This window comes from Bos taurus, chromosome 13 (genome assembly GCF_002263795.3).
Source record: "Bos taurus isolate L1 Dominette 01449 registration number 42190680 breed Hereford chromosome 13, ARS-UCD2.0, whole genome shotgun sequence".
Classification (NCBI taxonomy): domain Eukaryota; kingdom Metazoa; phylum Chordata; class Mammalia; order Artiodactyla; family Bovidae; genus Bos; species Bos taurus.
Window position 1 is genome coordinate 35,393,432 of NC_037340.1, and position 25,455 is coordinate 35,418,886.

A 25,455-nucleotide genomic window follows, 5' to 3' on the forward strand; every position below is an offset into this window, starting at 1 on the left:
TTTCACTTTTCATTTTCATGCACTGGAGAAGGAAATGGCAACCCACTCCAGTGTTCTTGCCTGGAGAATCCCAGGGACGGGGGAGCCTGGTGGGCTGCCGTCTATGGGGTCGCACAGAGTCGGACACCACTGAAGTGACTTAGCAGCAGCAGCAGCAGAGGTGATTAACCAAGTTTCAGGTGTATAGCAAGTGATTCAATTATACATATACATGCATCTATTCTTTTTCAAATTATTTTTCCATTTAGGTTCTTACATAATATTGAGCAGAGTTCCCGGTGCTACACAGTAAGTCCTTATTTTAAATATAGCAGTGTGTACATGTCCATCCCCAAATCCTGATCTATCTCTTCTCCCCCAACCTTCCCTCAGGTAATCGTAAGTTTGTTCTCTAAGTCTGTGAGTCTATTTCTGTTTGTAAATAAGCCAAGGGATCTATGTTGAATTTTTTTTCTCCAAAGAAGACAAGGACCAGGGAGAGACTTACATCACACCCAGAGGCCCTCATCGACTAGTGGCTAGGATTTGGCACTCTAAGTGCCACAGTCTGGGCTTGATTCCAGGATAGGGAACTGAGATCCAGATTTGAGCTGCTGTACCTCAAGCCCCACCCATCAATCAGAACTAGCTTGCAAGGCAGAGCAGCTGGAAGGCTTTGAATGGATGTTTCCGATTCTCTGCCAATCTGAAGATTTGAATCTCAAAGGTGGGCTTCCTGTGCCTTCCCTTTCTCTGGCAGGAGACCACCCCCTGCCAGAGAAAGTGATGGGGAAATGTTTGTAGAAGAGAGACTTCATTGTGATTTCATTTTCAAAAAGACTATGATTTACTGAGCTTGGACGATGTGCTTTTATCCATTACCCACTTATCTCTGGATATCACCTGGGTTTGATCCCTGGTCGAGAAGATCCTTTGGAGAAGGGAATGGCAATCCACTCCAGTATTCTTGACTGGAGAATCCCATGGATAGAGAAGCCTTTGTGGGCTACGGTCCAGGGGGTCACAAAGGGTCAGACACGACTGAGTAACTAACACACACCCACTTATCTCAGAAACATTGTGATGATATGAACTCAGATCCCTTTTTATAGAAGAAGAAAATGAGGTTAGCAAAGCCAGAAGCTCATCGGGACCACTTGGCTTGTCAGAAGCCTACAGGGCCTCTCATCTGTCTGTGTGGCTTCTAGGCAAAGTGGTTTCATATCCCCCTGTTCACAGCCCTCTGTGCTGGGCTTTCTGGGGCACAGAGCCCTGCCTGCTCCACAAGACACCTGCGACACCCTTTGAGGACCACATTTCAGGCTTCCTCTTGACATGATACCTCTCCCACCTCCCTCCCCCCAAGAAAGGAGGCCTTCTCGGACCCTCTACGTAAAATGGCAGCCCCCACTTCCTTGTCCTGCCCCCTTTCCTGGTTTTGCATCAGTGCCTTCTATATAAATATTTTGCATCAGTGCCTTCTATATAAATATTTTGCATATTTATTGTGTTTGTTGCTTGCCTGTCTCCCCATTAGAATTTATGCTCCACGGGAGCAGGGATTTCGGCCTGTTTTGTCCACTGCTGTGTCTCTGTGTAGAGTAGTCTCTCAGAGTGCACGCAGAGCTGTGTACCCAGGGCTCCGGGTTGTCTGCTACCTGTGTGGGTTGGAAATGCATCTAACCTTCAGGCGGACTCCCCATCAGCATTTTATCACGGTGATGCCTTCGGGGCCCGAATGATCTGCATTTCCCGGTTCCTACCAGGAGGTGGCAGTGTACTCGCTCAGCCGGAACCGGCTCTGCTGAGGTTTCCCTGATGCAGCAGCGGCTTGGTGCCTCTGGCCCAGGACTGCCCCCATTGCTGCTGCTGCTGCTGCTAAGTCACTTCAGTCGTGTCCGACTCTGTGCGACCCCATAGACGGCAGCCCATCAGGCTCCGCCGTCCCTGGGAGTCTCCAGGCAAACACACTGGAGTGGGTTGCCATTTTCTTCTCCAATGCGTGAAAGTGAAAAGTGAAAGTGAACTCGCTCAGTCGTGTCCGACCCCTCAGCGACCCCATGGACCACAGCCTTCCAGGCTCCTCTGTCCATGGGATTTTCCAGGCAAGAGTACTGGAGAGAGAATTCTCTGTCGATCTACGCCTGAAAGACCTGTCATAAAACCAGATGAAAAGCCCTTCTCTATTTATCCTGCTGAAGTCAGAACAAATCGTTAGTAACACTTAAACATAGATCACGGGGCCTGGTCAAGTATACATTGAAATTACCTGCAAGAAATTCTTGGGGGGCACTTTCATTTATCTTGGGATGTTTCTTCGTTGTGATTGTTTAAATATCTCCCCTCCCCCACCTTCCCAAACACCTCTATGCCAGTTGTTTACTGAGCTAAATTGAACAACTATTTCTTATGTGCCAGACAATTTGGGGAAAACATAGAAATTTTCTTTTGGGAAAATGTTCTTTGTTAAAAATTAAAAAGCAGAAAAATAAGAGCACAGTTCATGTAGCTTTCAACATGAGTAAATATATTTTGATGCTACTGCTGCTGCTGCTAAGTTGTTTCAGTTGTGTCTGACCCTGTGCGACCCCACAAGAGGGCAGCCCCCAGGCTGCCCCGTCCCTGGGATTCTCCAGGCAAGAACACTGGAGTGGGTTGCCATTTCCTTCTCCAATGCATGAAAGTGAAAAGTGAAAGTGAAGTTGCTCAGTCGTGTCCAACTCTTAGCGACCCCATGGACTGCAGCCTACCAGGCTCCTCCATCTATGGGATTTTCCAGGCAAGAGTACTGGAGTGGGATGCTAGGCATGTTTAATAATCATGCAAGAAGTATTACAGATTAAAGAGCAAGACAATTTAATAAACATTTCTTGGGCACCTCCTGTGTGTCTGGCACTAAGTTCAGTTCAGGGAAATAAAATAAGAATCAAAAAAGGTCATTGCTTCCAAGGAACCTAATCCCTAGTGAGAGTCAAAGATATTTGTACAATAAATTATGATACAAACAGAATAAAATATATGATAAAAAAATAAACTGAAAGTGTTCATAGACTATTCACCAAGATTTTTTCTTTTTTTTTTCCGTGCAGTCATGTCTGACTCTTTGTGACCCCATGGAATTCTCCAGGCCAGAATACCGGAGTGGGTAGGGAATCTTCCCAACCCAGGGATCAAACCCAGGTCTCCCACATTGCAGGCAGATTCTTTACCAGCTGAGCCACATGGGAAGCCCAAGAATACTGGAATGGGTAGCCTATCCCTTCTCTAGGGGATCTTCCAGACCAAGGAATTGAAAGTCATCTCTCAAAGATACTACGGGACCAACTCATTTTTATTATGCTGTAAATAACAAGGTAAAACTTGAGCATTTATTCTGTATTTTCTATATAAAGCAGAGTCTCCTGCATTACAGGTTGATTCTTTACCAGCTGAGCAATGAGGGAAGCTCGTTCACCAGGATAGACTGTATATATTCTGAGTCATACAGAGACTTCACTTGAGGTGAAAGAATAAACTTGGATCTGTTACAACTGATTGCTGTAAGAAAAACTAGTTCCTCATTGATATCAAAAGGTGTTATGTCATTAAAAACTTTGGTATGAATACAGTGATAAAATTAAAAACAGAAAAATTAGGATCTAAAAAAAGTACTTAAGGATTCCAAGGCTAAAGTGTATGTATGTTTTGTGAGTCAATCAACTCCCAAAGAAGTCTATCAATAATAGATAGATGATGTTTTGCTGATGTTTTGATGATGGTATTTATGTAAATCTACAGCTATATATGTGGAGTTAATAAATAAATAAATATTGATTAAAAATAAAGTTGATACCAGCAATGTTGCACAGGAATGTAGAAGCTGGAAGAAATAATTTTGGTCAGGGAAATCAGAGAAGACTTCCTGGAAGAGGTGGCTTTTACACCATCCCTTGAAAGATGAGCAGGACTTTGGTAGAATGAGAATGGGAAAGAAGTGTATTCCAAGCTAAGACACAGGCAAAACCAGAAGCCCAGAAGTGTGATCATTTTGTGCTCTTGTGTATTTGGAGTGTGGGGCTGGGGTTAAATGTGGATTGTGTGGATCTAGGAATGTCCAGTTCCTAAACAGGCAGGAAGCCCAAAAAGGAAGAAAGAATAAAGGGGAAAAAAAGGGTCAAGGTCTGGCAAATAGATGCTTACTGTGGATTATGAGAACCAAGAAGTAAATCAGAACATGTGACAGCAGTGGCCCTCTTCCCACCTCCCAGTTCTTCCCATTTAAACAAAAATTCTTCCTTTACTTATTTTCGGCTGTGCTGGGTCTTTGTTGCCACACAGGCTTTTCTGTGGTTGCGGCAAGTGGGGGGTGCCCTCTAGTTGCGGTGTGTGGGCTCCTCACTGCGGTGGTCTCTCTTGTTTTGGAGCACGGGCTCTAGGGCGTGTGGGCTTCAGTAGTTCTGGCACATGAGATTCGTTGCCCTGCAACATGTGAAATCTTCCTGGGAGAGGGATCAAACCTGTGTCCCCTGCATTGGCAGGCAGAGTCTTAACCACTGGACTGCCAGGGAAGTCCTCCCTTCTTATTCCAGTTTTACTGGAAGAATAAAATGGAAATAGCAAAATATTATCCCTTCTTCTTCCACCTCTTGACTGTCTGGAAAGAGTAATTAATAACTAAAACTACAGGCAATGTTCTGTTGTTTGGATGTACAGTTTATCTCTCCATTCCCCTACTAGAGGGCATCTTGATTTCTTTCAAGTTTTTAAAATTATGAATAAAAGTAGTATAAACATTCATGTTCAGGTTTTTGTGTGGACATAAAAGTTCAGCCCTTCTGGGTAAATACCAAGGAGTTTGATTGCTGGATTGTATTGTAAGAGTACGTTAAGCTTTGTAAGAAACTGCCAACTGACTTCTGAAGTGTCTGTACTATTTTGCATTTTCACCAGCAATGAATGATAGTTCCTCTTGCTCTGCATCCTCACCAGCATGTCAGCGTTTTGAATTTTGGCCATTCTAATAGGTGTGTAGTGGTATTTCACTATTGTTTTCATTTGCAATTCCCTGATGACATAAGGTGTTGAACAATTTTTCATATATTTATTTGCCATTTATCTGTCTTTGGTAAGCTATATGTTCAAGTCTTTTATCTTTTTTAAAATTAAGGTTTTTTTTAATTGTTGATTTTTAAGAATTCTGTATATATTTTGGATAATAGTCATTTATCAGAGATGTCTTTTACAAATACATTATCTCAGTCTACAGATAGTCTTTTTCTTTTGACAGTGTTTTTCTCAGAGCAGTTTTTAATTTTAATGAGGTCCTGCTAACCAATTATTTATTTCATGGATTGGGCTTTTGGTGTTATATCTAAAAAAATCATCAGCTTACCCAGAGTTGTTTAGATTTTCTCCTACTTTTATAATTTTGCATTTTAAATATAGATCTGTGCATGAGAACAGACTTGTGGTTGCCAAGGGGGAGGGGGTGATGGTTTGGAAGTTTGGGGGTAACGGATGCAAACTCTTATATGTAGAATGGATAAGCAACACATTTCTACTGTATAGCATAGGGAATTATATTCAATACCCCATGATAAGCCATACTAGAGAATAATATGAAAATGAATGTATATTTATGTATAATTGAGTCACTTTGCTATACAATAGAAATTAACACAAAGTTGTAAATCAACTGTACTTGAATAAAAAATAAACAGAGGTATATGATCCATTTGAATTAATTTTTGTGAAGTGTGTGAGGGTGTGACAGAGATCTAGATTCATATTTTTGCACTTGAATGTCCAATTTTTCTAGCAACATTTGTTGAAAAGATTGTGTTTGTCTGTACTGCTCAATACATGAATGTGGGTCTATTTCTGGGCTCTCAGTTCTGTCCCATTGATATATTTGTGTCTTGAATTCAAGTAGCTACCATCCTTCAACTTTGTTCTCCTTCAGTATTTGGTTGGCTATTCTGAATCCTTTGCTTCTCCATACAAAGTTTAGAATCAAGTTGTCAATATCCATAAGATAACTCTCTGAGATTTTTATTGGGATTGCATTCAATCTTTAGACCAAGTTGGGAAGAATAGACATCTTGACAGCATTGACTCTTTTTGTTCATGAACATGGAATATTTCTCCAGTTATTTAGTTATTCTTTGGCCTGTTTAATCAGAGTTTTGTAGTGTTTTCAAATAGATTTTGTATGTATTGCTATATTTATACCTAAGTATTTCATTTTTAGATGCTAATGTAAATGGTATTGTGTTTTTAAATTCAAATTTGATTTGTTCATTACTGGTATGTAGAAACTGACTTTTATATATCAATCTTACATCCTTCGGCTTCGCTGTAACTATTTGTTAGTCTAAGGAATTTGTTGTTGTTGTTGACTCCTTTGGAATATATAGACAATCCTGTCATCTACAAAGACTGTTGTTTTCCTTTCCTGTCCAGTCCATACACTTTTTGTTTCTCTTTCTTGTCTCATTGCACTGGCCAGAATTCTAGTATGATGTTGAAAAGGAGTAATGAGAAGGGATACCCTTTTCTTGTCTCTGGTGGAGCCATTTTTAAGATTTCATTTTTATACTGTTCATTGCAAATGTATAGAAATACACTTGATTTTTGTATACTGGTCTTGTATCCTGACCACTCCATATGCAGTCTTCACATTTATCATTTTAATGGTTGCACACAATTTCATCAAGTAATACCCTATAATTTCCTTAATCTTCTCAACCGGTTAGATTTATATGCTGTTTATAAGGTTCTCATGTTTATAAACACTCCTGCTGGAAATAATTTTGCACATCCAACTATTTTCTTTGTAATTATTTCTTTAGACTAAAGGGTTAAAGGGAATGGATATTTTGTATGTTTCAAATTTTTATTGCCAAATTGGCCTTCAATGGAGTGTTAAAGCCTGAAGCTGATGCATACATGTGCTTATTACCTACAGCTCATCTAGCATCTCATGACAGCTTATCCAGTCTACCACAGTACAGCTGTTTTGTGAGATCACCAAAATATGAATAAGTTAGAAGGAACAGATGGCCCTTTGGCATGATGGTGTCCTGTTTTGTGTTGCGTCACTTTGACTTCCTTTAACTGTCGCCATTAATTCTCTTGTAGACATGCGCAAGGCTACTGACTTGGTGAGAAAGGTGGGTATAAGCCTTTGGGAATCACCATCACTCCCATCAGAGCTAGAAACACGTCTTGGAGCACCCGCCCCATTGATGGTAAGTTGGTATCATCCTCTGCGTTGCACAAAGCAAATGACTGTCATCAAAATCATCAACATGGATGGTGCTTATCCCTCGCTCACTATGTACAGGGAACTGTGTTATGCGCCTAACATCTCCTTTAGTCTTCACAACCCTGTGAGGTAGGTAATGTTAATATTCCCATTTCATAGGTGAGTTAACTAAGTCTTTGAGAGAGTAAATAACCATTCAAGCTCTCTCCAGTAATAAGTATTGAACCAAGGGTTGAAGGTAGGTTTGTGTGGTCAGCGTCCTTGCACTAAAGCATCATGACGTATCTGAGGAACTGAAAGACTGCTTTGCAGAGATAATAGCAATAGTTTTATAAAGATACTAACATCTAAATCATTTGCTCCACCTCAAAAATAGCTCTGAGACATCACAGCACTGCAATGAAATGTTTAACCACCAAGTAAACAGCTTCAGACCAGCAGATGAAATAATTTGATTGTCCAGTTAACTTTCAGGGAAACTGGCCAGGTCTGCCTGTGGTCCACTCTGGCCATACGAGCTGGCCTTTCTGTTCACAAGTTCTGCACCTGTTTGGTATGCTAAGTCACTTCAGTCGTGTTCGACTCTGTGTGACCCCATAGACGGCAGCCCACCAGGCTCCCCTGTCCCTGGGATTCTCCAGGCAAGAACACTGGAGTGGGTTGCCATTTCCTTCTCCAGTGCAGGAAAGTGAAAAGTGAAAGTGAAGTTGCTCAGTCATGTCTGACCCTCAGCGACCCAATGGACTGCAGCCCCCCAGGCTCCTCTGTCCATGGAATTTTCCAGGCAAGAGTACTGGAGTGGGGTGCCATTCTGCTTTCAAACCCTTCCTTTCCTTGTGCCAGCTCCCTCACAGATACAAAAATAATAGCTTTCTAGTAGGCTCCAAAACCTCCTGCTTTTCATATAAGATGTGGAAATGATAAGACCATGCAGAAAAGTTGATGAAACTAGCGCTGAAATTTAGTAATGTTTCTAAAAATAGAGCTCTGAAAGATTTAACATTATAAGTCACTGTGATCCCCAGAGAAAAAGTGATGGTGGTGGAGGTGTCTTCCAGTAAGTGTGAAAGTGTTTTTTTCTTACCCCCTCAAGAACATTTTCCTTTGTAATGTGGGGTCGCCTGGCATTTTTCAAAGGACACAGATAGTGCTAGTGAATTCAGATGACAATGAAGTTGTGGGGGGGGGTGGGGACCCTGGGGCAGTGATGGCAGGAACTTAGGATCAGGTCCTGACTCTGTTGGGTGACCTTGGACAGATCATGAGCCTCTGGGTTTAGTTTGCTTGTATGTGAAATAGGAGGTCACAATACCTTGCATCACAGAACTGCTGTGAAAAACAGCTCTAAGTGAGATACTATTTGGAAAAGAACTTTGGAAATAACAGAATTACCCAAATGTCAAGTAGCGGTTGCACCACCACTTTCAGCTTGTTTGAGTTGAGAGAGATTCAATCAGCTGAAGTGCCAGGGGCAAAGATCCTGTGTTTAATTTGATTTTCTGATATTTTCCAAGATTCAGTTAAAAGTTCTTACTGACACAAACCTTCTTAGAGATTTTTCCAAGCTTCACGTGGCCTCTTGCTTGTTTTATCCTTCTCCACTATGCTGAACGAACTTCCTCTTTAGTTAATGTGGTGTCTACCAGGTTTCTCTTTCATAAAGTTTCAAATTTCTCCTTTCTGATTAAAAAGTAATTTGTGGGGAGATACTTTGAGACTGCATAAGTATCCTGTTCCTATCAAGCCTTAACCGTTTGTTTTAATGGATTCTGATTCCCTTGTTCCTTCTACATCCCTTGGTGACTCTACTATAAGAAAGGGCTATCTCTTTCCCCCATTTATTATTATTATTTTTTATTGTGTGTGTGTGCTCAGTTGTGTCTAACTCTTTGTGGCCCCATGGACTGCAGCCTTCCAGGCTCCTCTGCCTGTCAGGCTCTTCTGTCCTTGGAACTTTCCAGGCAAGAATATTGGAGTGGGTTGCCGTTTCCTACTCTAGGGGATCTTCCCAACCCAGAGATGGAACCCACATCTCTGGCATCTCCTGCATTGTCAGGTGGATTCTTTACCAGTAGTGCTACTTGGGAAGCCCATTTTGTTTATGAAAACTCACAAACTCATGGATTGTCATTCAGTGCAATGGGGCATAATCTATCATTACCATTACTTTGATGGTCAGTTGTCTCCACTTTGACCAGAGGCAGGGGTTTAAGGGTGGCCAAGATTGTTTTTGGAGAAGGCAATGGCACCCCACTCCAGTACTCTTGCCTGGAAAATCCCATGGATGGAGCCTGGTAGGCTGCAGTCCATGGGGTCACTAAGAGTCGGACACGACTGAGTGACTTCACTTTCACTTTTCACTTTCATGCATTGGAGAAGGAAATGGCAACCCACTCCAGTGTTCTTGCCTGGAGAATCTCAGGGACTGGGGAGCCTGATGGGCTGCGGTCTATGGGGTTGCACAGAGTCAGACACGACTGAAATGACTTAGCAGCAGCAGCAGGATTGTTTTAATCAGGTATGGTGGGATGTACAGATATGACAATGACTATCATGAAAGGAGACCTGTGTCTTCCTCATGGATCCCTAGACATGGGAGGATGCTCACGAGACCATGTGGGGAAGCACCATACAGGGCCAGTCAGGAGACAGAGGAAGTGGGGGAAGAATGTGGGAGCCTTTATTATCATTTCCACAGGAAGGAATGGGTGAGGTGCGGTGGGTAGGGTCAGGATGGGCCGGTTTCACCCTTTCAGCAGGCTCTGAGCCCCAAGGACTGCCCTTCCTTGTCGAGAGCCTGGCCTTGGGGTGATTCAGGCAGGAGAATAGGGACCCTGACGCTGAGAGCCCAATAGAGGATGTGGTTGGGGTATGGGCTCCAGAATGGTTGATTTGCATAAGAAATGGTTGATTTTCATATGATTGCATATGAAAAACAGGCTCTGGAGGAGTTATTGACTATCTCTAGGAATTAGCTAATCCTGGGAGGGACAGTCCCTCCAAAGTCAGCAAGGCCACAGATGTCAGTGCACCAACTACAGAAACAGGGAAATGGCTCTTACAGGGAATCCCAAGCTAGCATCTATATCCTTTTGACATATCCCTGCCATTCTCTTGAGTTTTCCTTATTTTCTGGCACAAGAAGTCTGCCCTTCTTGTTTTGATATGAAGATCCATTTTGTCTGGCTTGTGAGCTTAGAATTGTTTTAACTTTCAAAAATCCAAAAGGAGAAAAACCAACAACCCTTAATTTCAAGTTCCGTGTTGTTGTGTCACTCAGTTGTGTCCAACTCTTCTCAACACGATGGACTGCAGCACACTGGGCTTCCCTGTCCTCCACTACCTCCTGGAGTTTGCTCAGACTCATTGAGTTGGTGATGCCATCCAACCATCTCAAGCTCCTAAAGGATTTCTAAATTCTGGCAACTGTGGGTTGGAGGTAGGCAGTCTTGTCTCCTCTGAGGATGTGGGTCTCGGATGCCAGAGAAAGGATCTAGGAAAAACTATGGGAGCATTAAGTCTCTGTGATCCTGTGTTTTCCTCATGGGTCGCCTCATTATTTCATCTATAGGGCATCTTAGGGAGCAAACTGGTTCTACTCCACTGGGTCTGGACCTAGTCTTTTCTTGGGAGTTTGGGCAAAGTCGTATTTAGGTCTGGAGATGTTGACCTACTGGATAGGACACTGGTTCATTAGACTGTGTTTGCGGGGAGCCCTCAAAGTGGGGAAGCAATTATAGTATATTAACACATGTATATGGAATCTAGAAAGATGGTTCTGATGAACCTGTTTGCAAGGGCAGCCATGGAGACACGGACATAGAGACCAGACCTTGGAACACGGCAGGGGTGGGGGGAGGAAGGAGCGGGCGGGATGTAAGGAGAGCGTAACATGGAAACGTACACTCCATATGTAAAATAGATAGCCAGTGGGAATTTGCTGTGTGACTCAGGGAGCTCAAACCTGGGCTCTGTAACAATCTAGAGGGGATGGATGGGGAGGGAGGTGAGAGGGAGGTTCAAGAGGGAGGGGACACATGTATACCTATGGCTGATTCACGCTGATGCTTGGCAGAAACCAACACAATGTTGTAGGACAATCATCCTTCAATTAAAAATAAATAAATTAAATTATATATTAAAAAAGGAGGGAGGGGGGAACCAGTACTGAGATCTAATGTGAAAGCGACAGCCATTGAGCTAGACCCGAGATCACATCAATTATGGGTGGACAGCCTGACTTCTTGTTTCTCCAAGTATGGAGCACAGACTAGCAACCCTGGCACCCTCCAGAAACTTGGTAGAAATGCAGACTCTTGGGCTCTGCCCCAGACTTGCTGAATCAGAATCCTTGTTTGAACATGATCCTGGAGGTTCCTGGGTGTCTTACAGTTTGAGGAACACTACTCCAACAGCCCAAACTACTGATCTAGAGCTTTGGGAGTGACAGGAGAGCGAGTCTGTTCTGACAACCAGGTGAAGAAACCCAGCAGAACCTTTGAATCTTTCCACCTGGCTTCAGAAGGGTCCCCAGCACCAAGAGCAGAGGAAGAATGGAGGGGAAATGAAAGAACTATCATTCTGTGTCATGTGGAGTCTGTTCAAGGTGCTGGGCACTTTGTTTTCTTAAAATAGATTCCTATAAAACCACATACAATCCTGTTCATAAAAGCATGTGGGGATAGGATTAGTGCTCTTAGAGAATAGACCCCAGAGAGCTGCCTGCCCCTGCCACCACTTGAAGACACAGCAGGAGATTCCATCTAGGAACCAGGAAGCTGGTCCTTGCTAGACCCCCAATCTGCTGACACATTGACCTCGGACTGCCCAGCCCTGAGGACCGTGAGAAACAGATGCTTGTTTAAGTCGCCAGTTTGCCATTCTTTTGTTATAACAGCCCAAGGTAGATTGCGCATCTCACCCGCAACACAGTCGTGTTTCTGGAGGTCAGTGGTGGTGGCCATTGAGGCAGGACCTCCTCCCTGGGCCTCACCCATGTACAGTGGGGAAGATGTCTGTAAAATCAAACCACCTCTCTCTTCTTCCAGATGAAAGTTTCTCAGTCATGTCTGACTCTTTGCCACCCCATGGACTGTAGCCCACTAGGCTCCGCTGTCCATGGAATTCTCCAGCGAGAATACTAGAGTGGGTGGCTATGCCCTTCTCCAGGGGATCTTCCCAACCCATGGATCAAACCCAGCTCTCCCACATTGCAGGCAGATTCTTTACTGTTTGAATCACCAGGGAAGCCCTTCTTCCAGAGCCTTAGGACAAATCATGCCTTTGGGGCCAGACAGTGGACATCCTCACCAGGCGATTTGGCCCTGGGGAAGCTTGGTGAGGGATTAGCTTTTGGAAACTTCTTCTCATTTGTCTAGGCTGAGATCCCTTTTAACAATTGGGTCACCCAACCCAAGTATAATTTGTACGAGTCAGAAAAACCCTTGGTGTCCCCCAACTCATGAAGTACACCTGCTTTGCAAAAACAGCTTCATCGTTCTTAGGTTGTGGAGATTCCATCTTTCCTGCTAAACCCATGTTTGTCTCACTCTCCCCACCAGGGCCCCTGCCTCCCCGTGCTATGTCATCTGCTTCCACCTGCCAGTCTCACAGGATGCTGTCCCCTCTGCAGCACGCATGGCTCAGTTCTGCAAGTCTGTGGTTTCCCACCACTACCCAAGAGGAAAAGGAACAGGGTCCGGCAGATGACACTTCACCCCACATCCACTTGGTCTGTTCTGTCCAGTGGACTTTCCACAAAACTTTGGCTTGTTTTTCTTTCAGTTGCCCTGTCTACCAGCCAGGGCTCCTTCATGACCTTGTAGCATGGATTCCTGCTCGCCTTAATGGGTCTTTGTGAAACACAATACAGAACAAGAATTCTTTCATTTATCCTGCATTCTTTCTCTGCTCTTAGCACTGGTGAACTTTCTGAAGCCGGGTGGAAAGATTCAAAAGTTCTACTGGATTTCTTCACCAGGTTGTCAGAAATGGAAACTTCTGGGTGGACCCGGGTGCTCTTGTTAGTTTTTGAAACTCTAGTAAATTCCAGCGTGACCCTGCCTTCCTGGCCGTGATGGCAGCAAGGACTCTTATCTAGATTCCAGGGGCCATGAAGCCAGAGATGGATCTAGAAGGTAGAAGGATGGTCTAGGGAGTTACAAAAAGCAGATATCCTGGAGCAGTGATACAGGTGGGGCATGGAGCCTTTGGAGCCCGGGCACGGAGCTCTGCGTAGGGGGTGGAGGGGGAAACATCTGCCCTGGCTGCCCCAGGGGTCTTTCTCAGTTGGGGAGAGAGCAGGTGGTTCCCTGAGGCCCGAGCTGGAGGGAAGGTAAGTTCAGGTTAGTGGGGAGTGCTAGGGGACTCCCCTGGGGGCTGCACTCAAAGCTGGCTGCTGCTTTGTTATTTTCATTCATTGGTTTTGTTTTAGATTCCACGGAATAGAAACAGACTCACAGATGCAGAGAACAAACTAGTGGTTTTCCCAGGGGAGGTGGGGAAAGGGGCTGATCAGGGAGGGGGATTTAGAGGTAAAGCTGCTGTGCTGTGCTTCGCTTAGTCACTCAGTCGCGTCCGACTCTTTGTGACCCCATGGACTGTAGCCCACAGGCTCCTCTGTCTGTGGGAATTCTCCAGGCAAGAATACTGGAGTGGGTTGTCATGCCCTCCTACAAACTACTAGGTATAAAATAAATAGGTAACAAACAAGTAATGTATAGCACAGGGAATATAGCCAATATTGTATAACTGTATTTGAGGTATATAATCTATAAAAATATCAAATCACTATATTGTATACTTGAAACTATGTAACATTATAAATCAACTAGGCTTCAATTACAAAATAGGAAAAACTGGTTGTTGCTGGGAACCAGGCCTGATGCCAGAGGTGCCTTGAGAGGGGTCCCTGCAGCCTCTGGGACCCTTGCAGAGAAGGGCTGGCTCCTGGGAGTACATGTGGCAGGGGGCACAGCCCAGGAGACCCCTGAGGGCTGAAGGCTGGGAATACCAGTTGTGACAGGGGCTAATCAGACCCAGAGCCCCTGTTTGATAATAGGGTACTTGTTAAAAACTCTTTTTCTATCTCAAAATGAATGGTTAATAGAACCTCCTTCACTCGAAGCTCATTTTTACGTCTACAAGATGGATGATACCATGGATGGTATCAATGCCCCTCTGCTCAAAGCCACCAGGAATTCACCTGCTCCCACGTGGATGGACAGAGGTACTTAGTGTGGGTGACTCATTGACTGTAGTGTAGACTCAACATGATTAATGAGATTTTACAAAATTGCCAACAACTCTTAGCAAAGTAAAAAATAGCACAGAAAACTATCTTCCTTTGATTAGCAACAACATGTACTAGAACATCCAGAGTATTTGTAACCATGTGGAAAATGCTCGCACTTGTGTGTGAAATGGAATTATGTTCCGGGCTGGGCAATGCTGGGTTTGTCAGTTTCATGAATGTTCAGTTATTTGACAACCATACAGGGCCATGGGGTGATTTTAATGTCGAGGGGCTGAAGGGAGCAAAATAGTGTCTGGTACCCTAGACCATCATTTTTCATTACTGCTTCCCCTGTTGTTATGACAACCCCACCATCCCACCGCAGGGAGGAGGGGAGAGAGGGGCCATATTTTGTTGATCAGCTCTAGGAACCAAGTTATAGGTGTAGTGGTTTATATACATCTTTTAATAGAGATAAATTTGATGAATAATATTATGTAAGTCACAGGTGTATACTATAACAATTCACAAAATTTCAAGGTTATACTCTTTTTGTTATTGTTGTTGTGTAGTTGCTAAGTTATGTCTCTTTTGTGACCCCATGGACTGTAGCCCGCCAGGCTCCGCTGTCCATGGAATTTTCCAGGCAAGAATACTGGAGTGGATTGCCATTTCTTTCTTCAGGGGTTCTTCTTGACCCAGGGATTGAATCTGCATCTCCTGCATTTGCAGGCAGATTCTTTACCACTGAGTCGCCAGGGAAATTCCTTTTACATTTATTAAAAAATATTGACTACGTTGCCTGTGTTGTACAATAGACCCTCGTAACTTATCCGTTTTAAACCTTAGTGGTTGGTCCTTCGTAATCCTTCCCCTATTGTGCCCCTCCCGCCTCCCCTCTTTCCAATTGTAATCTCTACTTTGTTCTCTGTATTTTAAACTTTGTTTCTTTTTTGTTATATTCATTAGCTTTTCTTTATTCAAGCCTTGAAACGCCTTTAATTGGGGTGTATTCTAACAGTGGTTTTACAAATGGAGAAAGCGAGGTTCAGAGAGGGCAGGTAACTTACTTTTAAACTCACACAGCCAGAGAGTAGAGGAGCCTGAATATGAGTTAAGTCTGTTTCAATTCACAGCTGAACATGAACAAAAAGGTGCAGACAGTGAAGACAGAGAGGCAGAGGACCTATCTGGTCAGATCTCCCCTGGAAGCTCAGTGAAAAGGAAAGGGTGTTTGGTTTGTCCCTTTACAGTTTTGGGCATGGCTTAGGAGCTGCTCTGCCTGGAGATGTGGAATTAACCAGGTGAGTTATTAGGATTCATCCCAACTCTATGAATTCTTTTGTTATGAAAGCTCCTTCGTTTTTTAAAAAAGAAATTTCAACAGTGAACATTTTGGATTGTCAAGTACACTTTTTTTCTCTGAATTGCATATTCAGTTCAGTTCAGTTCAGTTCAGTTGAATCACTCAGTCATGTACGACTCTTTTCGACCCCATGAATCGCAGCACGCCAGGCCTCCCTGTCCATTACCAACTCCCGGAGTTCACTCAGACTCATGTCCATCAAGTCGGTGATGCCATCCAGCCATCTCATCCTCTGTCGTCCCCTTCTCCTCCTGCCCCTAATCCCTCCCAGCATCAGAGTCTTTTCCAATGAGTCAACTCTTCGAATGAGGTGGCCAAAGTACTGGAGTTTCAGCTTTAGCATCATTCCTTCCAAAGAACACCCAGGGCTGATCTCCTTTAGAATGGACTGGTTGGATCTCCTTGCAGTCCAAGGGACTCTCAAGAGTCTTCTCCAACACCACAGTTCAAAAGCATCAATTCTTCGGCGCTCAGCTTTCTTCACAGTCCAACTCTCACATCCACACATGAGTACTGGAAAAACCATAGCCTTGACTAGACAGACCTTTGTTGGCAAAGGAATGTCTCTGCTTTTTAATATGCTATCTAGGTTGGTCATAAATTTCCTTCCAAGGAGTAAGCATCTTTTAATTTCATGGCTGCAATCACCATCTGCAGTCATTTTGGAGCCCCCCCCAAAATAAAGTTTACACTGTTTCCACTGTTTCCCCATCTATTTCCCATGAAGTGATGGGACCAGATGCCATGATCTTAGTTTTCTGAATTTTTAGCTTTAAGCCAACTTTTTCACTCTCCTCTTTCACTTTCATCAAGAGGCTTTTTAGTTCCTCTTCACTTAGTAGGGTTTTAAGTGGGCAAACCATCAGGAGGACATTCATCCCTGAAACCGGAAGTTTGTCCTTTGGATCCTTGGCCCTGGTTTTACCAGGTCCATCACTGCGGCTGAGGAGCTGGCTGTCCTCAGGTGTGGCTGACCTTGGATGTGAGGACTGCTTCTTCCTTTGGGATATTGGTTCCAAGAGGCTTCTGGCCTCAGTGCCTTGTTCAGCACTCAGGTCTCTCTGGGGATGTGGACCCAGGTGGTCCCAGCCCAAGCTACTACACTACAGGCCTGCACTGGCGCAGAAACCCTGGGTCCAGCAATCCACACCCATCGCAGCAGAGATGTGGCCTCATTTAAGGACCTGTGATTCCCATGGTGGTTCCGCTGCAGTCAGTGCAATTCACCCAGCACCTCTAACACCTGCTCTGTGTCAGGCCCCAGTCCCTTAGGGCACTGACAGTGCCCAGAGCAGCCAGCCCAGGGGAGGAGACACCCACGCAAGGCTCTCCCACAAGTGTGCGGATCCAGGAAGTATCACTGACTTACAAACAGTAGGTCCAAAGGTTAGGAGCTGCTAGGCAAGTACAGAATAGTCAAAATGAACACTGCATTGAAATCTATCAGCAAACACCATTCAGGTTACAAAACTGAATTTGCCCCGCTTTTCTGGAGTCTATATATTCAGGGAATTTTAGAACTTAAGAGACTTAAGAAATCACCTATTGCATTGGCATGTATTGCTTAAAACAAGGCATCCATACTGGTGCTGTGACTGTGAACTAGCAAAAATGTATCCCAGGTAAGCTGTAGATCTGGTGTGGTTTCAGAATTCTAGGCAGAATTTGAATGGGATTTTTGTTAAGTGGTTGGTTATATGCAAGAATTCCTTGTCTTAGTTTTTTTCTTCATATTTTACCTGTATGCTCTTATGATGCTGTATTTTAACACATTATTGACTAGAGATGTTTCGATACGTTTTCAGAGAGTGATACAGTTAACATCACTGTCTGTAGATGTTAGAGATTAAAATTGATCAAAGGTTCACTGTATAACTTACGATTGTCGTTACCATTCACATTTTGCTCTGTTGGGGTTTTGTTCTAACCTTATATATATTATAAACACAAGCTTATTGCCATAAAAATTTCAAAAATGATACACCACAAAATTTTGAGTGAAGAAGAATTTTTTGGTGAATTTTAAGCAGATACTTTCTCTAATTGTCTGAGCGACCTATATACTAGTGTCTCGAAAAATGATAGCTCTTCAGAATATAGTTCTGATTCAGACAATGTGAATATTAGACCAACAAAAAAACAAAAACCTTAGTGACTGATTCTGATACAGAGAGTGAAAATGAAACAGTGATGGAGACGACTTTGCAGATGTGGCAGTAACTAATATAATAACCTGCAAGTGTTAGTGAAAAAACTAATTTTTAGCCAGCCAAAATAAAAATCGCCTGCCACAGGTCTTATTTTCGACAGAAACCCCTCTGTCAATAATGAGTTTAAAAGTGATGTTTGCTTTGGAATCTTGAATCTGGTCCTTTTGAGTTTTTAATGGGCTCAACTTATTAAATCCGATCATTTTATCTTTGCTTTCCTAGGCTGCCATCTACAGGCCAATCAGGGTAATAACACCTTAGCAGAGAAGCTGGAGAGGAGGAAGGGGTTGCAGGGAGAGCAAAAATAATTGATTCTTCTTTCTCTGCTTTACTTTCTAAGGGATGCTTACACATATTATGTTTGTGTCTCTACACATATTTTGATTCTGGTGTTGAAAGTTTAAATGGTCTTTCTATGCTCTTCTCTGGCTTCCTCACTTTAACGTAACAGGAGGTCCCATTTGTCTCCAGTCCTGGAACCTTATTTAATTCATTAACTAAAATAATATAAAGACAATCAGCTTCTGGGGACACAGGAGCCTCAGGAGCCCAGACTGCAGTATTGAAGGCAGCTTCGTCTCTGGCCGCCTGCCCCCACGGCCCTCTGCTGATGGGAAGAAGGGGTCCCTTTGCATAATCTCAAACACTTAAAGTTGGAGGGGGCATTAGTGATTGTCTAGCAGTGATTCTGGTCTTCCCAGATGACTCAGTGGTAAAGAAGCTGCCTGCCAAGGCAGAAGACATGGGTTCCATCCCTGGGTTGGGAGGAGCCCCTGAAGAAGGAAATGGCTATCCTCTTCAGTATTCTTGCTTGGAAAATCCCATGGACAGAGGAGCCTGGCAGGCTACACACAGTCCATGGGGTCGCAGAGCTGGACACAACTTAGTAACTAAACAATAAACCAGTGATTCTAGCCTAGAAAACTAGGTTACTGTGGCTAGAATTGCTCCAGAACTGTAATTCTTGATGGTTGAACTTTTCCCCAAGTCCTGGGGAAAAAAATAATGAGTAGAATGTTCTCAACTTACAGTCTTCTCCCATGCAGTCTTCTTAAATCTTTTTATCTACTGCCCGTGTCTAACTGAACAGGCAACAAGACTTGAGATGGAGACTCTGGGGGTGGATGAATGGGGGTCAGCAGCTGCTCTCTTCCTCCTCCCCCCAAAACTCAAATAAAACGCAGAGATTTCAACCAGTCTAATAAGACTATGGAGATAAGATCTACTTTTCCTTTTTTTTTTTTCGCTTGAATTTTAAAACAATTTCTTATGATAAAATGAAATCTATCAGAACTCCATGAGGAGCTCACATGGCTGGCTGCACTTCAGGACTCAGGAGAATCTCTCAGCCCAAAGCCCTCATTTCACAGAGGAAGCAGCCCAGGCCCAGAAAGGTGAGGTGAGAGAGCAGAGCAACAGGGCTGGTAACTGGAAGAGCTGGGCCCTTCTCCCATCAGCTCCCGTCACATCCGGTCCAGCCTGTGTCACATCCGGTCCAGCCTGTGTCACTTCTGGTCCAGCCTGTGCTGCTTCCAGGACTACAGACGAGTTCTCCCAGGTGAAAGTCCATCCATGCAAACATTCTCCTTTGACTGAGACATGCCATGTCCGGAAGCCATCTGTTCAGGTGTGCAGGGCGGCTGCCACTCGGGGCACTTTGTCCCCCCTCCCATTCCCCCACTCCCCCCCTTCCCCCTGCAGGGGGTGACTTGGTGACTTGTCCTAGTGGAAGGCTCTCCCTGCAGGGGAGTTTAGGTCATTCAGTGCTGCTTGGGAAGGCAGGTGTATGGACATGTCTAGGGTCCTGGGGCGGAGAGGGAGCACCCCCATGTAGGAGGGGTGGTGGGCTCTTCGTGTCCGACTCTTTGCAACCCTATGGACCATAGCCCACCAGGCTCCTCTGGCCATGGAATTTTCCAGGCAAGAATACTGGAGCAGGTTGCCATTTCCTTCTCCAGGGGATCTTCCCGACCCAGGAATCGAACCCAGGCCTCCCGCATTGCAGGCAGATTCTTAACTGAGTCACCAGGGAAGCCCCAGAGGGAAGACAAGGACCATCTTTTTCCTTAACTGTCACTAATGACCTCTGACCTCCATGTTGCTAAATTAGTGGCGGCTCTCAGCCTTCAGCTTGCTTGACCTCAGGGGCCTGTCACCCCCACTCACAGTCTTCACTTGGCTTCCCTCTCTTGTTTTCGCTGTCCCATTGGTCCTGCCTCTTCCATGCTGGGTCTCCCGCTGCTACCGACAGTCTGTCTTGGAATCCCTGGCCTCTTCCCTCTTTGTCCCCACTTGCTCCCTTGAGGTTTCACCTGCCCCCTGTCTGTAAACAGCATCCATATAGTAACTCCCAAATGTCTAGCCCAGCCCAGACCTCTCTCCCAAAGCACACATACGTGTATCCAACTCCCTACTGGATACCTTCACATGAATGCTCAGGAGACAGCAACCTGGATGTGTACAAATTCCCTCCATATCTGCCCCACCTACAACCTTCCCCCATCCCAGGCATCGGCAGCTGTACGAGTCCAGCTTCTTAGGCAAAATCTTTGACTCCTCTTCTCACATCTCACCTCCAATGCTCCAGGAATTCCAAAGGCTCTGCCTTCAACCTATGCTCTGAATCAGATCACTCCTTACCTCCTGGCTGCTTGCTGTTACCAGACTCAGGTTTGGCTACTTCCCGCTCTTGAGAAATTATTGTGAGTTGGAAAGGAAAGCCTGCTTCATTCAGGAGGCCAGAAACCTGGGAGAAGGTGAACTCCTGTCAGAAACCCAACTTCAAAGATTCTGCTCCAACATGAAAGTTTTTAAAGGGAGAATTGTTTGCGGGAGGGAATCAGAGTCTCCCTTATCTTCCACTGTCTGTAGACTTTCTTCTGATTGGTTGGTGGTAAGGTAAGAGGGTGATGCTCCAGGAATCTCGTACTTAGCATGCATTCACCATCCTCCACCTGGGTGGGGGCCTTAGTTCCTACAGAAGAACCCAAAGATATTGCTATGTGTATTTCTTGAGGAGGAGACAGAACCCTGTCCCATGACTGCACCATTTTTTTTTAAGGTTTGTATTTGCTTTTTTTTTTAATTGAAGTATAGTTGATTTACAATGTCATGTTAGTTTCAGTTACATAAAATTATACACACACACACACACACATAAATGGGCTTACCTGGTGGCTCAGATGGTAAAGAATCTGCCTGCAATGCGGGAGACCTGGGTTTGATCCCTGGGTTGGGAAGGTCCCCTGGATGAGGGCATGGCAACCCACTCCATTATTCTTGCTTAGAGAATCCCCATGGACAGAGGAGCCTGGTGGGCTACAGTCCTTAGGGTGGCAAAGAGTCGGACGTGACTGGGGGACTAAGCACACCATAGCATATATTCAGATTCTTTTCCTTACAGGTTATTATAAAATATTGAGTAGAGTTCCCTGTGGTCTATAGTAGGTCCTTGTTGGTTATCTATTTGATACATAGTAAGGTTTGTATGTTAATCTGATCCTCCTAATGTATCCCTCCCCTACTCTCCCTTTGGTAGCCATAAATTTGTTTTCTATGTCTGTGGGTCCCTTTGTGCTTTGTAAATGAGTTCATTTGTGTAACTTTTTTTCAGACTCCACATGTGAGTGGTATCATATGATTATTTGTCTTTTTCTGTCTGATTTATTCACTTAGTATGATAATCTCCAGGTCCATCCATGTTGCTGCAAATGGCAATATTTCCTTCTTTTTAATAGCTTAGTAGCATTCCATTGTACATATGCACCGCATCTTCTTTATCTGCTGATGGACGTGAAGGTTGCTTTCATGTCTTGGCTATTGTAAATAGTGCTGCCATGAACATAAGGGTGCATGTATCTTTTCCAATTATAGTTTTCTCCGGCTAGATCCCAGGAGTGAGATTGCTAGATCTTACGGTAACTCTATTTTTAGTTTTTTTAAAGAACATCCATGCTGTTCTCTGCAGTGTCTGCACCCATTTGCATTCTTATCAGCAGTGTAGGAGGTTCCCCTTTCTCCGCACCCTCTCCAGCATTTATTATTTGTAGACTTTTTTGGGCAGACTTTTTGATGCACTTTGTTTCTTGTCAGCTCCTCCCTTGTCTCTGTATCCCCTCCCTTCCCTGATTAGCAACTGTGTGAACCTTCCCTTTGGAACTCAGGGAAGATCAAGGGGTCTGAATGAACTCTTATTTCCTCCAAGCAAGAAGTGGTGGTGCAGGGGTGGGGGAGACATGGAGAGGATTTGTGCTGGGACCCGCAGAGTCCCGCCATGTTTCACCCCAGCCCCCACCAGCCTCAGGCTGCCTGGATCACCGCGGGGCTTCCGCTCGGCCTCATTTCCACTTTTATTTCTCCCAGGGGTTTGTCTCCTGAGATGCTGACACCAAGGTGGCATTAAATGAGGGAAGATTTTGTGAGGGAATCTGCCCACGAGGAAACATCGGGAAAGGGAAGAGGACGCAGGGAAAGCCATGAAGCTGCCAAGTGAGTCAGCCCCCAGGTGAAGAGGAGAGGGAGATGGACAGATGCCAGGAGGACACTGGCTCTGAAGGTACGCATATCTCTGGCAACCCCCTCCCCGCTCCTGTCCTGCAGAGGGGTTCGTGTTTCCCAGACCAGTGTGTGCCTCGGAGCCCTTCTCTGCTTCGTCATTGGTCAGGAGCAGCCTTCAGAATCACAGCCTCAGCACAGAACTGGGTCTCACATTCTGGCAGTAATACAGATATATAAAAGAATATATATACCCATGCACGCACAATGGGTGTATACATATTCTTTTATATAACTGAAAATTCCCTTGTAGGTTATTATAAAAGATTGAGTTCCTTGTGCTCTACAGTTGCACAGTTTCACCCTCATGGAATGGGAGTCTGGGAGGCCCCCGCTAAACCACCACCCCACATGATCTTGTCCCACCCCGGGACTTTTCTCTTTGACTTTCACGCCCAAGTCGTCTTCCCATCACAGGTGAGAGGTAATCTCCCTGTGAGGCCTGCACCTGCCACTTGCTCCGCCTGGGTCGCTTTCCCTGAAGATTAGCTTGGCTTCGGTCCCTCATCAAACCCCTTCTCCACTTCCTGTTTCAGGGAGGCCGATCCCAGCTCCATGTTTTTAGTATGTCTACCTGCATCTCCCATACGTGCTCTACTGTGGCCCTTCATCTGTGTGTCCTCCCTTGTTTGTGACAGGCTGCGTAACTACTGACTTACTATGTCTGTTTTAATGGCCCGTGTCCCTCCCTGGAATGTCAGCTGCATGAGCACAGTGGTCTTGGTTTTGTGTATTAATATGATCCAAGTTCCCCGAACACTGTCATGCACATGCTGCTGCTGCTGCTGCTAAGTCGCTTCAGTCATGTCCGACTCTGTGCAACCCCATAGACGGCAGCCCACCAGGCCCCGCCATCCCTGGGATTCTCCAGGCAAGAACCCTGGACTGGGTTGCCATTTCCTCCTCCAATGCCTGAAAGTGAAAAGTGAAAGTGAAGTCGCTCAGTTGTGTCCGACTCTTAGCGACCCCATGGACTGCAGCCTACCAGGCTCCTCCGTCCATGGGATTTTCCAGGCAAGAGTACTGGAGTGGGGTGCCATTGCCTTTGGCTGAATGAGTGTTGCCTCTCACTTGCCCCTTTCTGTATATGTTTCTCTATCAGTTCCCTGTCTCTGCTGTTGGTTGAGGGTCAAAACTCGCTTCCAAGGCCCCATTCTGGGGGCAGGGCTGGTGGCCTCTACCACGCCCCCATGACCCCTGCCCCCTGGGCTTCAAGCGTTTGTAGCCTCCCCATCTCTTATCTTCTCCAGGTGGGTCTGCGTGGCCAAGAGGTCACAGCAGAAGTGATTTCCGAGGTCGTTTCCGAGGTTTCAGCATAGAGACATGGTGGCTTCTTTGTGCTGTCCCTCAGATCACCTACCCTGGGGGATGCCAGTTGCCATGTCATGAAAACACCTAGATGGCTCAGGAGAGGCCCACAGCGAAGGAACTGAGGCTTGGGGGTGCGTGGCCCCAGGAGGGACCCGTGTGTGGGGAGGCAGAGCCCCGGCCCAAGTCGAGCCTTCAGAAGAAGCGGCTCCAGCCCACACCTGCCCTGTGGGAAGTCCTGAACCCGTACATCCCTGCTGAACTGCTCTTGATGCCTGACCTTCAGAAAATGTGGGATATTATCCATGTCTGGGGTTCTAAGCGGCTAAGTTTTGGTAATTCGCTCGGGCATCAATAGATAACGAGTACACTGAGTATTAATATCATTCACTCGATTTCAGAGATAATGAACCTGAAACTCATAGAAACTGACCTGCCTAAGTTCCTGCACCACAGATGGAACAGGCAGGGCTTCACTCTCTGGAAGGGCCAGAGTCCACTAGTCCCCACAAATCACTTTCAGCTCTGCATTTTGTATGTTGGAGGTGAAAAGTCATGGCAGAGGGAGACTAGCATAGGCTTGTTAATTAAATCAGGAAGATGAGTTGTTGTTCAGTTGCTAAGTCATGTCCTACTCTTTGCGACCCCATGGACCACAGCACACCAGGCTTCCCTGTCCTTCACTGTTTCCCGGAGTTTGCTTAAACTCATGTCCATTGAGTCGGTGATGCTATCTAACCGTCTCATCCTCTGTCTCCCCCTTCTGCTCCTGCCCTCAGTCTTTCCCAGCATCAGCGTCTTTTCTTCGCATCAGGTTGCCAAAGTATTGGAGCTTCAGCTTCAACATCAGTCCTTCCAATGAATATTCAGACGAGGCTCAGCTACAAAAAACCAGAGAGTGGGTCACTAGGTAATGAGACCTCCAGAAGAGCTGAAAAACAGAACCACATGCCTGGGCGATCTGCATCCGTATCCTTTGGCTCAGAACGTCCAACCCCACGTCTGTCTAAAAAACGACATCAGGCCAGAGGAATGCGAAAGCTGTCTGCCCCACGAATTGTACCTCTTTACCCGTCTGTAATAAAGCCAACCTCGCATCCATTTCAACTTGGCCAGGCTTTCCATCAGGTTTGCGGCTGTGTTTGCTTGCAGTAACCAAGGCTTTAAAATCTCGGTGATGCAATCTTGCCCGCTGCACCTCTCATTTTAAAAATGCGTGGATGTGGCAAAGCAATTAAGTCATTTTGTTTCAGCTCCTGATTTGACTTCTCTGCTCCCCAACTCTTTCACAATATTCATTCCACTGAGTTAAAAAGAAACCTGGTTGGAACCGCCTTTTTATTACAGCGGTCAGCAGCTCCCCTTTGTTGTGCTTTATCTGTAGGATGGGGGCCAGGGTTTACCGGTTGATCAGTGAGAACTGGCGTGCATCACCCCCTCCTCCCCCGGAGTCTGGGCTCAGCGGGAGGCCACTGGGCCGTGGCAACTCCCCAATGACATTATTTCTATTAAATGACAGCCGAGGGTTTATGGGGTGTTTCTGGCCCTAGCTCAGTGG

At 45.2% G+C, this 25,455-nt stretch overlaps 1 long non-coding RNA gene across 2 annotated transcripts; it reads left to right on the forward strand.

Moving 5' to 3' along the window:
* LOC101903449 (uncharacterized) lies at positions 1-24,998 on the forward strand. 2 transcript variants are annotated; one of them, XR_009496874.1, is made up of 4 exons: positions 1-3,332; positions 7,099-7,208; positions 22,398-22,590; positions 24,677-24,998. It is a non-coding gene; the product is annotated as an uncharacterized lncRNA (long non-coding RNA). The 2 variants fall into 2 exon arrangements; XR_009496873.1 differs by lacking the exons at positions 1-3,332; positions 7,099-7,208 and adding an exon at positions 13,761-19,662.
* The last annotated feature ends 457 nt before the right edge of the window (positions 24,999-25,455 follow it).